The following is a 12341-nucleotide window of genomic DNA, read 5'->3' as shown; positions in this document are numbered from 1 at the left end:
CCAATTATATGGTCAATTTTGGAGAAGGTACCATGAGGTGCTGAGAAGAAGGTCTATCCTTTTGTTTTGGGGTAAACTGTTCTATAGATATCTGTTAAATCCATCTGTTTCATAACTTCCGTTAGTCTCACTGTGTCCTTGTTTAGTTTCTGTTTCCATGATCTCTCATCTGAACTCATGTAATACATTTTTTTAAAAATTCAAAATGTATGGAGAGAGGTGTAGTCATTAATATCTCTACTTATTGTAAGTAACATCTGAATATTCTGAAAAGCAAAAAGCAGCAGCCATTTTGACTTGGAAATTTTAAAATTTATAGAAAGTTTATATGCTATTAAATTTGTGTGTGTGTGATTTAACATCATATGTGAGTGAACTTATGAAAATGCTAGATGCATTTGATTGATAAAGCCTGCCAGGTCAGCAATATGATGGAGAATGTATTAAACTACAGCCTCACAAGCTTATATAACATTGACAGTGAAACGGAAATATGTGGCACAGTAGGATTTATATAGTCAGCATAAATCAAAAAGTACATTTTACTTATCTTGTATTGATATTGTGCATTATATCATGTATTATCCTAGATATTATGGATGAATGATGTATCACTTTGTTTTGCCAGAATCTATCAGATTATACAATTAAAATAAAGATTCAAATTTCACAGCAACATCTGTTAAGAACTTTTTACTTGCATCACACTGTTTACAAATCTATTTAAAAATTAGCACGCAAAAATGTTAAAAATAAATTATTAAACATCTAGTCTTTAAGTGGTTATAATTTCTTGTGTAATCTAATCCTCATAATAGATATAGATGGCATGTATATCTCTTTAAAAGAAATGAAAACACCATAGTTTGGATATCTCTTATGACAGATACAGTTGCAGCTCTGCTTGCCTAATATGTGGAGTTTTGTTACTGGCTGAGTAGACTGAATTGAGTATACTGGTTGAGCCACTGAATAAGTACATGTCCTTCTGTTTTGTTCTTTCTCCAGATTATTTCCTGAGATGGAACAGGAATGTGAAAAAAATCAATCCTTCGCTCCAGTGTTCTCACCAGCAGAGGGCAGCAGCAGGCTTCCTCAACCTTCGGAAAGACAAGATGTCCAAGCAGTCTTGAAAGAGGGTTAAATAAGCAAATAAAATTCCACCTAAACCAGGGAGGATGCATTAGAAGGGATAGAAGATACTATGGATGATTCAGTGATGGAAAGGACTTGATTACTTTATTCACTTTTCATCTTGTCTTCAGTTTTCTCATTTACTAGATAGATGTATCTTACAACAACCTCCTCAGATTATCTAGACATCTAGTGAGTCCTATTTATGAGAAACCACTGCAAGCTTTGTTTTAAACTATTACTTACTAGAACATGAGAAACAACTATTTAATAGGAACATTTTAGAAAAACAAGCAATAATCATCAATGTAATAAAGCAAAATACTTCTGTAAAAGTATAAACTGTTTACAAAAAGGTTTCTCATTGCACACACCTTAAATGCAAAAGAAATGTCATTGTTTGAATTAGAAAAATATGGTGAGATTCCCTATGTGGTAAAAATATGCTCATATGTGAAATGACAGGAGATCAACTACTACACCAACATGAGAAGCTGATGGGTTTGTAACAAGATAGAGAACAAAAACAAGTTGTAGAATAATTCACCAAGCACTGAAAGATACATTTGGAAGTTGAAATAAGAACAATAATCTGGCAAAGGGACATAGAGTGACACAAGTTCTGCATATACAAAGATTTTGGCATAGTTGATAATGTGGAATAATGAAAGAGAATCCAGTGCAGTAGGTTGCAGTTGGAGAGTGATGGAGAGTAGGTTGTAAGATGAGACGAGGCAGGGCAGATCCAGAATGAAGCACATAGCCTTGCTGGGTATTTTTTAACTTACTATAATGTCATTTGCAACTATTACAAAAAATAGAGGGAAAAAGGTAAGTGATATTATAATAAAATTATGTGTGGTCAACAGGACAACAACTATTTTGGTGTTATCACTATTGGGTACAGATATTGGCTCTACTATTAAACAAATTTGTTCTATTTTTGTTCAGGTTTTCTTTAATGTGCCCAAAACACCATGACCAAGAAGCAAGTTGAGGAGGAAAGAGTTTATACTTCCAGATTGTAAAGTCCATCACTGGAATACATCAGGACAGGAACTCAAGAAGGATTGGAAACTGGAGGCGGGAGCTGAAGTAAAAGCTATGGATGGATACTATTTACTGGCTTGCTGCCAAGGGCTTGATCATTATGCTTTCTTACAGAACTCAGGACCACCAACCACTTCAGGGATTTTATCACCTACAATAGTCTGGGCCCTTCCCAATGATCATTAATTGAGAAAATGCCTTACAGCTGGATATCAATGAGGTATTTCCTCAACTGAGGCTCCTTCCTCTCTGATGAATCTAGCTTCTGTCAAGAAGATACACATGACTACCCAGTAAATGTACCCTTTCCAAAAAAAATTTCTAAATGGATATCTTCAAGTCTAATGTTGAAAGAATTATGTTACAAATAAAATTCAGAATTTATACCTCAGTACATGTATGCTCTCAGAATCAGAAAAAATATATCTTATCCATACATCTGATAGAGGATTAATGTTTAGAATAAACAAAGAGTGAAAGAAAAAAATCTAACCAGTAGGACATTAGAAATCTTGTCTATAAATGTGTTGATGAACAGAAAGTATTCAAAAATTAAATATAATATGCAAAAATATGAAAAACATTGACAATTGACTCTTAGCAGTTATTAAAGAAATACAAATTAAACCTACCTTTATATTCCATCCTACTGTCAGAATGATCCTCGCCTTTTTTGTTTGTTTGTTTTTTTTCGAGATAGGGTTTCTCTGTGTAGTCTTGGCTGTCCTGGAACTCACTCTGTAGACCAGGCTGGCCTCGAACTCAGAAATCCGCTTGCCTCTGCCTCCCAAGTGCTAGGATTAAAGGCATGGGCCACCACTGCATGGCCAATCCTCATTTTTTTAAAAAGTCAGATGCTAATGAAAATGTAGATTACTCACTGTTGATGGAAAGACCAAGTAGTCCAACTGATATGGAAATAAGAAACAAAGGAAAATAAGTCCAAACCAAGCAAACGAAACAAATGGAAAAACAAAAACAAAACTAAACACTGAAAGTGGATCTACCTTGTGGTCCATCTATGCTACTCCTATATATATCCAGAGACCTCCAAATCAACATATAACAGAGATGTTTGCACATCAGTGCTAGGTTCAGTTTTATTCACAAAAGTTAAGGGATAAAACAAGTCTAGTTGTTTAAGAACAGAAGTTGGATGAACAAAAGAGTGCATGGATTTTGGGATTATGGAAGAAGGGGGCATGTGTAGCAATGATGATATAAACTGATTTATAAATGATTTATAAAATGATATAAACAGGGATGAAGTTCTCACTAAATAAATCAGAGGATGTGCCTAATCCTGCACACTCCTCAGGCATGATGTTTCTCCTTCCCTCCTGCTTCCTCTCTGTCCCAAGCCCAGGAACCTTAAGTCCCAGCTCTCTTCTATTCTAGCATCTTCATTTACCAATTAGAATTAATAGAGGCAAGTTTCCAGAAGCTCCATGCAGACTAACTTGGGAAATGCAAGTTAAAATTAGAATATAAGCAGCTACACTTTTCTTATTTATCCATTCTAATAATTAGGGTTATAATAATTAGACTGTATATTAGACAGTCAAATGATTGCTAGTCTATTATGCAGAGAAATGTGCTATCATGGGACAAGAAAATGAACGTCTTGAAATTTCCACAAATATAAAGACATGCACTTGTTTTTATTAACTCATGTTTATGATGTCCCATATTACACGGCAGAGCCTTATTGCCATAATTAGATTATTTTGTGGTGATAACAATGAAGTAACAATGATACAAATTATCACATTATATGTCTTTAAAAGATAAAACATTTCTAATTGGGGTAAATAATAAACTTCAGTTTTAAAATGACCATTAAAATAAGGTTTACAATTTAATACCAAAGAGAGGACAATCAATTGCAAGCAAAAGTACATATTAATGGCAGTCAGAGTTGCTGTCATGGCAAAACAGGAGGTAAGTTTAATAATAGTAGTATAGGTGCACCAGTAACAAGAGTTATTTTGGAGACAAAGCCAAAGAGACAGGATTAGAATTATAAATGCTCATGGTCAAAATTAACTACACCTCATAAAACTAACACAGCACAAGAGTAGACCAATAAAACCAAAATTTTCAGCACAACATTCTGAGAAGATATTTAACTTAATATTCGAATGGTAGTCCCTGTGCTTAGAAACATGTCCAAACTTAAAAGAGAAAAGCATGTTTCCACTATAAGGTACCTTGTAAGCAGAAGTGAGCCTCGTCTCATGTTCACAGTAGGCCTGACTTCAACATTATGCATTAAATGAAGTGAATCTGCAGAGCAAGGTCAGCTCTCAAACAGGAGACCACGGATCACTGACTCTCTACGTAACTTCAGAGACATCAATGTATTTGAGTGAGAACACCCAGACTCACAGCCTGTAACTTCACTATCAGCCTTGGAATCATGACAGCTAAGAAACAGGCAAATACCTGCAATATAAATGTAAAAATATTTAAATTTATGATATAGCAAATGTGACTATATAGTTATGCAAAATAATAATCAATGTTAACTGAAGGAATCACCAAGCACACAAAGTATAAAATGATAATCAGCTGTGCCTTAGCCAAAAGCCACATAAAAACCAAAAGTAGGTAAAAATTTATTAATGAAACAATTTCTTTATCTTATAATTACAACAAAAAATTAACAGACTTGCATAGTGAAAAACAGTTTCCAAAATAAGTATTAAATTAATGATCTAAACTTAAAAGAATACTATATGTTGGTAGTAAGTGATGTTTCAAATTAAGCAGGTAACATAAAAGATAAAAATGCAAATCAATCCATTGGGGGGAACACCTCAAAATAAGTAATCATTAGTATTATAAGTAACATCAAGAATTGGCTTGTAGAAAAGATGTATAAGGAAGTGTAAAGAAAAAATAACAATAATTAATATATTGAAGACATCAAAGGATATATTAAAGTGGGTGGAATGTCATCAGTCATTACTCTAAGGGAGTACTGAAGGCTTTTAAGTTTATTGATGTATTGTGGAAGCTGGAAATTAGATTTTACAAAGCCTTTGCATAACTTTACATGCTGATTCACAATCAAGAGTCATAAATATATCCTCACTGAAGAATCACACAATTCTAATTAATGCATTTGATTTAAGAAAATTTAAGCACTCAAAAAGTTTAACTTAATGAATATTTTGAGCTCAAAATTTTATTTATAACATATTTAATGTGTGCCACAATTATTATTCATTTATAGACCATAATCATGCTTTATTTTTGCAAAATACAAATTAGCATTTGAATACCACATCATAAACTCATTTTTATTCATGGGATTTAAAACTTAAAGCTATAGTAGTCTCACATCATACAGTATCCAGTTTCATGTGTTCTGGTTAGTGGAAGGTTCAGACATGTTATTTTACATAAAACAAGTTTTGTTTAGTAGTGTATAACTTTGAGTTTAGGTATTGTCATTAAAACATGAAAATTTACTTTGTAAGATATCTTAATTTACATGAGTGAACTAATGAGTTAATGTATTTATGAATACAAACAAATTATTGTACTATATAGTTCAGGAGCCAGGGTCCCCGAAGGTGTGGTCGAACACCTTCCATCCCATGGAGGTGGAAATTATCACCCACCGGGTCTCTGGGGTTCCAGACCTTTACTCTACCTGAACACAGCCCACTGCCCCACAGTAATCTAAATTTATATTAAAACAACTCTTTAGTTAAGTGGCTTGAGGATTCACCCTTTTGTGGTGTCTAAATTATATGTAAAATATCATGATAAAAGAGTACCCCTGAGATGACCCCAGCCTGGGGTCACATGGCCTTGGTGGTACAGAACACCCAGAGGCCCAGGTTACCACTATGATGAGAAAGTAAGTGTTGAAGAGATGAAAGAGAAGCACAATAATGAGTGCACAATGAAGAGGACTAGAACTGGAGACTAGGGAATAGTGAGGAACACGCTGATATGCATAGCAGGTGATGCCAACAAAGGTCCTGGTTAGTGCTACCACCAAGGGCCACTTCTGGGTATTGTGGACCTACAACAAAAAGTGTCTGTTGGCAGATATCCCTGTCTGGGCTGCTGCCTAGAGCCATATTGATGCCAGAGGGCTCTGTAGAACTGGCCTCCTTGTTAGCTCACCTGGCCATCATAGTAGAGCTGGCCCTCATGGTATGAGAGCAGAAGAGCTGGCCCTGCTTCTTACCAGCTACAACATTGGGGAGAGCAGGCCTACATCTTTTCCAGGAATCACAATAGAGATTGTTGTGGGGTTGCAGAAGAATTGGTCCCAGGGTCGTGGGAGTAAGAGAGAAAGCCCTGCCGATCACTGGCTATAGCACTAGGGAAAGTAGGCCATGAACCTTGCCTTGACAACACAGTAGAACTGGTCCTGATTGCAGGGTTGAGAGGTTGTGGGTGAGCCAGCCCCAAGGATGTGAGCAGTTGAGCTGGCTCAGCCCTTTGCCTCCTTCTCCAGCAGTCTGGAGAACTCTAGCCCTGTACCTCACCTAGGCAGCACAATAGAGCTAGCTCTGCTAGAAAGGGTGCTGGTGAGCTGGCCCAAGGACAAGAAAGCAAACGAGCTGGCTCTGCTCCTTGCCAGCCATAGCATTGGGTGAACTAGCTGTGGCCATGCTGGAGAACATATCCTAGTGATATGGGTGTCGAGAAGCTGGTCGGTTGATCTGCTACAAAGCAGACCCAGATCCATGGCCCGCCCCAATATCTCCCCCATCTATGAATGGCTGGAGCACAGTGAACAAACCAGTCATACAAAGCAGCAGGAGCTCCATGACTCAGAGGACATGTACCAGACCAATAACTTGAACTAGAACTTCCAATGAACTTTGCAAGTAAAGAAGTATGGACAAAAGATTTTCTTTTGTTTTTGTTGTTGTTGTTGTTGTTTTGGTTATTTTTGTTTTTGTTTTGTTTTGTTTTGTTTTGATTTTTAGCTGAGGGGAAGTAGCAAGATAGCAAGAATAGAGGGTGGGTATGAAGGGACAGGGAAATGAGTGGGGTTGGGGGTATATGGTGATATAAAATTAATTAAGAATCAATAAAAGTTAAATACAAATAAATATTTAATAGATTTTAGAGCAAAATATATTCCAATGTTGAAACAAATTTTGGAGGAAGAAATTTTTTTCAGTCTTAGTTTAGGAGTTTACAAGGTGTCATAGAAGCTGACCAAGAGACAGATAGAGGCACAGATTTATATTAGCAAGGGAGACAGTGTTAGGCTAACATTGCTGTTAGAGATTTTATGTTATGCCCCTGAAAAGCAAAGGAGTTACAGGCTGATCTCAGTGAAATGATTTAGAATCTATTCACCTAGGTCTATTGAAAGGGTTTCACATCACTTGAGTTGTACCATTGACTGTGCTAATGGGACACCAAACCTTTTCTCTTCTTCTGCCTCTCCCTGTCAGTGAGGTGCTATTACTGAGGAATCACAGTTTAGAGTAAGAATTGGAGAATCCAGGAGTTGGCATTTACATGAATGTCCCTAAAATCCTGAGCATTGTTCTGGTTCTAATAATGCCGGGCTTTGTCCCCAAGTGACTAGAAATCATCTTTATAAAAGAGACCCCATGTACTTTGCATCCACCATTAATAAAATGCATCTTTATTACAAATCCTTCCTCAGAACCTAGATCTGAGCACTGTTTTTAAGTCAATAGAACTGACTCACATTGGGAAGGTCATGGGTGCTTTGCTGCATTGCTAGAGATTTTCTGTGTAGCTTTGTCTAAAGATTTGTTGTGATACTTGTCATGTGGAAACCTTTTCCCAGTTTTACTATACAAGCATATATGTATGTATATAAACCACAGCATCAGACTCTTTAGAAGTTTTGATTCAGTTTGACTGACCAAGTACAGCTGTGTGGAGTTTTCACCCTCATCTCTTGGTAGTTTGTTTCCCTGCCAGTGGTAATAGCTGCATGACATGACTCATCCAACACTACCACATGCTAACAGCTAATAGTATGCTATGCTGTCTTGCTACAGCCACTAAACAGCAAAGAACATTTCTCATGAACTCATCTCAATCCCCCACAACAACTGTGACCAAGCAGAAACCTTTTATCTTTATGAGTTTTTCTTTGGTGTGTGTTATAATAGGAGAGATATGAAAATACACAATACAAAAATATACATATTTATCAAATCATAAGTTTGAATATGTGCACAATACCTTCTGAAGACATTCAAGAGTTTGATATAGAAATGACAAGAGCCTATTGATTGTAATGAGAATTCTATTTGTCTTTATAAGTTTTTGGAAATACTTCAAAGGCCTATATGTCAAGGTAATTAAAAGTATTTAAATTTGATGAGGTGTGTGTGTGTGTGTGTGTGTGTGTGTGTGTGTGTGTTTGTGTGTGTTAATGCAAATGCTATGTCACATACAAAGATGTCAAGGTACAAGTTATAGGAGTAGGTTCTCATTCTTTTTTATTTTTTAAGATTTATTTATTTATTACATGTAAGTGCACTGTAGCTGTCTTCAGACACTCCAAAAGAAGGAGTCAGATCTCGTTGAGGATGGTTATGAACCATCATATGGTTGCTGGGATTTGAACTCAGGACCTTCAGAAGATCAGTCGGTGTTCTTAACCAATGAGTTATCTCACCAGCCCCGGTTCTCCCATACTTGTACATGGGTGTAAGGCAGCAGTACTCAACCTGTGGGCCATTACCCCTTTTAGGGTCAAGTGACCCTTTCACAGCAATCACATGAGACCATCAGAAAATAAAGATATTTCCATTTAAATTCATAACAGCCATAAAATTGAAGTTCTGAAGCAGCAATGAAATAATTTTATGGTTGGGGGTCACCGCAACATGAGGAACTCTATTAAAGGATCATGATATTAGGAAGATTGAGAAGCACTTGTCTATGGGATTGAACTCACACCATTAGGTCTGTCATCAGATGCCCTTACCCACTAGGCTGTATCATAGGTCCCAAGCAAGTTAATATTTAAGAAATGATTTTCATGATTTCCTCACCCCAGAGGACTATGTTTATAATTCACAAACTTCATTATAGGCAAGCTTATGAACATTTATCAAAATAATCTCTGTTCTCATCTCTGTTCTCTTCATTAAAATGAGTTTGCATGTGAACTCACTGATGTAATACATGACATTCTTTTATACTTGTTCTGGAACTATACAATCTAGTCTTACTAATTAAAAAAATTCAGCTGTAATAGTTTTAAAATTCTCTGATTTCTGGGAACTTATTCGCTCTACTTACAATCACTTCTTTCCTATCCACCAGTCCAGTTGCTGTAGTCATCCTGGGCCCTGTCAACTTCATACTGTGTGGCTTATCTTACGTATTCTGCTCCAAGAAAGAAGGTGATCTGTACTCAAAAAAATCAATTCCGTCTTATCTTCACTCACATCTTACTGTTTTATATCTGTCCCAGCAGCCTTATAGCATTTATCATAGAACATTCATCTTTCTTCCCATGGTTGACTTTGAGGTACATGATCCTTCTGACAGCAGTCCACAGAAAAATAGACATGTTTTCAACCTAGTCTTGGTACAAGGAAGAAAAAATACAACTTTTGGATTCTTACAGGATCATTGTCAAATATATTTTCATTCAGACAAATTTCTTGCCACTTGTTTGTGGTACCAGCAAAGAGATATTCTTTCCTCTTTATAAAATTTCTTTTTGTTTTTGAATGTTATGTGTGTGTGTGTGTTTGTATACACCCCCAATACAAAATAGTCATGTCTACCTCTCTTTTTCTCTTCTGCATCATCCAATGACTCCCAAACTTTCTCCCAATTTCATATCTTTGTCTGTTTATGACCCACTGAGATCAGCTAGTGCAGCACACATATGCATGGACATAGAACATCTACTGGAGCAAGGGAAGTTCCCTTCCCCAGCAACTTTCCATTTCCATTTCTGCCTCAGCATCACATAGGGTCTGTAGGTTCTCCCATGCACATCTATCCCAGGGTGCTGACTGGCTCGATCTTGAGTATATGCTGAGTAACTTACCTCAGCTGCTGTAAATTCATGATTGTGATAGCCAGAACATTCTTACTTTTTAAATCGAGCTAACTAAATTTCTAGAATAGAAATACATATGTTTACTAATAAATGAGGCTATAAAAGACAAAATAAAGTAATCAGTGTTAACACAGAAAGTATTTATTACCCATTGTGAATGATTACTTACTGTAAGAAATTATAAATTATTACATAATTAAAATTATTATTGCCGGGCAGTGGTGGCACACGCCTATAATCCCAGCACTTGGGAGGCAGAGGCAGGCAGATTTATGAGTTCGAGGCCAGCCTGGTCTACAGAGTGAGTGCCAGGACAGCCAGGGCTACACAGAAGAATCCTGTCTCGAAAAACCAAAAAAAAAATATTATTAATAGAGAGAGATAATTTATACATGATAGCAATTGGGATTTATTTGAAAATAACAATTTGAAACCACATACAGACTTTTTTCTCGGAAGATATGTAACCATCCAACACATTCTATTCATGATAATATTTCATAACTAATGATCTTTAAAATATAGAAAGGGCTATAGTGAGATGGTTGAGCAGGCTAAACTACTTGCTGTGTGTACCTGATGGTCTGGCTCAATCCCTCAATGTTATACTCCACATGTATAATCTCAGCACTCTTAAAATGAGATTAGATGTGGATACAGAGGAATTGCCCATAAGATTGCATGCCAGCTAGCCTGGATATGCAGTGTGAAAAGAAGCAGAAAGTCACGGCCTCTAAACAAGAGAGGAGGAAACGAAAACACAACTCCAGAAAGTGATCCTCTGGTTTAGACATTCACATTACAGCTTGGCACACATCACACCACACCCATAATAAATGAAGAAAATAAGTGCAATGACTCATATTTCTAGCATATTAAATTCAGTTTCCAATGTACTTGCAAATTAACTCTACTTTTAAAAAAATATTGATTTTTATTTTATGTACATGGGTTGTTTTTTTAGCTATATATCTGTGTATCATTTGCATACATGGTGTCCTCAGAGACCAGAAAGCATTTTGTCTCCTGGAACCCAAGTTACAGATGTTTGTAAGCCTCCGTACTGGCTCTGGTTCTCTTTTGGATAGATGAGTGCTCCTAACTATGAAGCCATCCCCTCAGAGGCAGATCATGGGAATTTTAATGTTAATGTTTGACAAATGAGTTTATTTTGCTTAAAATTCCACAAGATGTTGATAGTCATGTATATGGTTATTTTATTAAATTTGCTCAGTACTAAACAACAATCATGGTTTTTCTCTCAAATTATATGCAGTAAAATAAATTTCCCATGATTGTCAGATGAGCAGATACTATAAAGCCTGTGGTGATTTAACTTGGATTACATGTTTTTCATGATTTTTTTTTTGTAAAAGCAAATGTCACTCCCTTTTCTGTTCTTTCCCTAATTAAGAAATGCATGTTAACTACAGAAAGAAACAATTATTCCCTTATTAGTCTGAATTAGCTTCATACTTAGAGATATCTATAAAATCTAGAACTAGTACACTCTTTTTTCTAAAGGCACAGGAAAACATTTTTTGAAATGTAAATGATGAATCCTAAGGCAAAAGATGGCTTCTTAATGGAAAAGTGTTTTCCTGTTTGTTTTCTTCCCAAGATAAAAATTATACAGCTTTTAAGTATGAAAGTAAATTATTCTGCACACTACTTCAAGTAATTTGAAAATCTTTTACCTTAAAGAAAACATTTGAAGGGAATTATCAGAAGATTGGCAGGGTGTATTTTACATTAACAGCACATTAAGTATGTGTGTATAGTATTTATTTTTATATCATATGCTCTATGCTGGAGATAGAATATGAATAAAGTCAATGAGTGAAAATGTATTCACATCTATCATAAAGGAAAGTATGCTTGCACATAGTATAAATACTTTGATTAAAATATATTTGAATTAAATACTTAAAATTTATGAAAACTATTATAAAATATCTTCTATTTGCTTTTTAAAAGAAGAGTTATTTTATCATCTACCTCAAATGGTTTATTGGGGAGGATGTTTATTTAAAAAAATGTTTCATCATCCTGAGTGAGGTAACCCAATCACAAAAGAACAAACACGGTATGCACTCTCTGATAAGTGGTT

The 12341-nt window shown here is 35.7% G+C and overlaps 1 long non-coding RNA gene across 1 annotated transcript in view; it reads right to left on the bottom strand.

The window, feature by feature from the left end:
• Window positions 1–2957: 2957 nt before the first annotated feature.
• Window positions 2958–12341, bottom strand: part of LOC116083652 — a 39242-nt gene continuing 29858 nt past the window's right edge. The window contains exons 2-3 of the long non-coding RNA XR_004115834.1: window positions 4395–4629; window positions 2958–3092 (exon numbers count right to left, since the gene is read on the bottom strand). This is a non-coding gene — a long non-coding RNA (uncharacterized LOC116083652). The remainder of the gene's footprint in view (window positions 3093–4394; window positions 4630–12341) is intronic.

The sequence above is a fragment of the Mastomys coucha genome, unplaced genomic scaffold, assembly GCF_008632895.1.
Source record: "Mastomys coucha isolate ucsf_1 unplaced genomic scaffold, UCSF_Mcou_1 pScaffold8, whole genome shotgun sequence".
In the NCBI taxonomy this organism is placed as follows: domain Eukaryota; kingdom Metazoa; phylum Chordata; class Mammalia; order Rodentia; family Muridae; genus Mastomys; species Mastomys coucha.
This window is presented reverse-complemented; position numbering and strand designations above follow the sequence as displayed.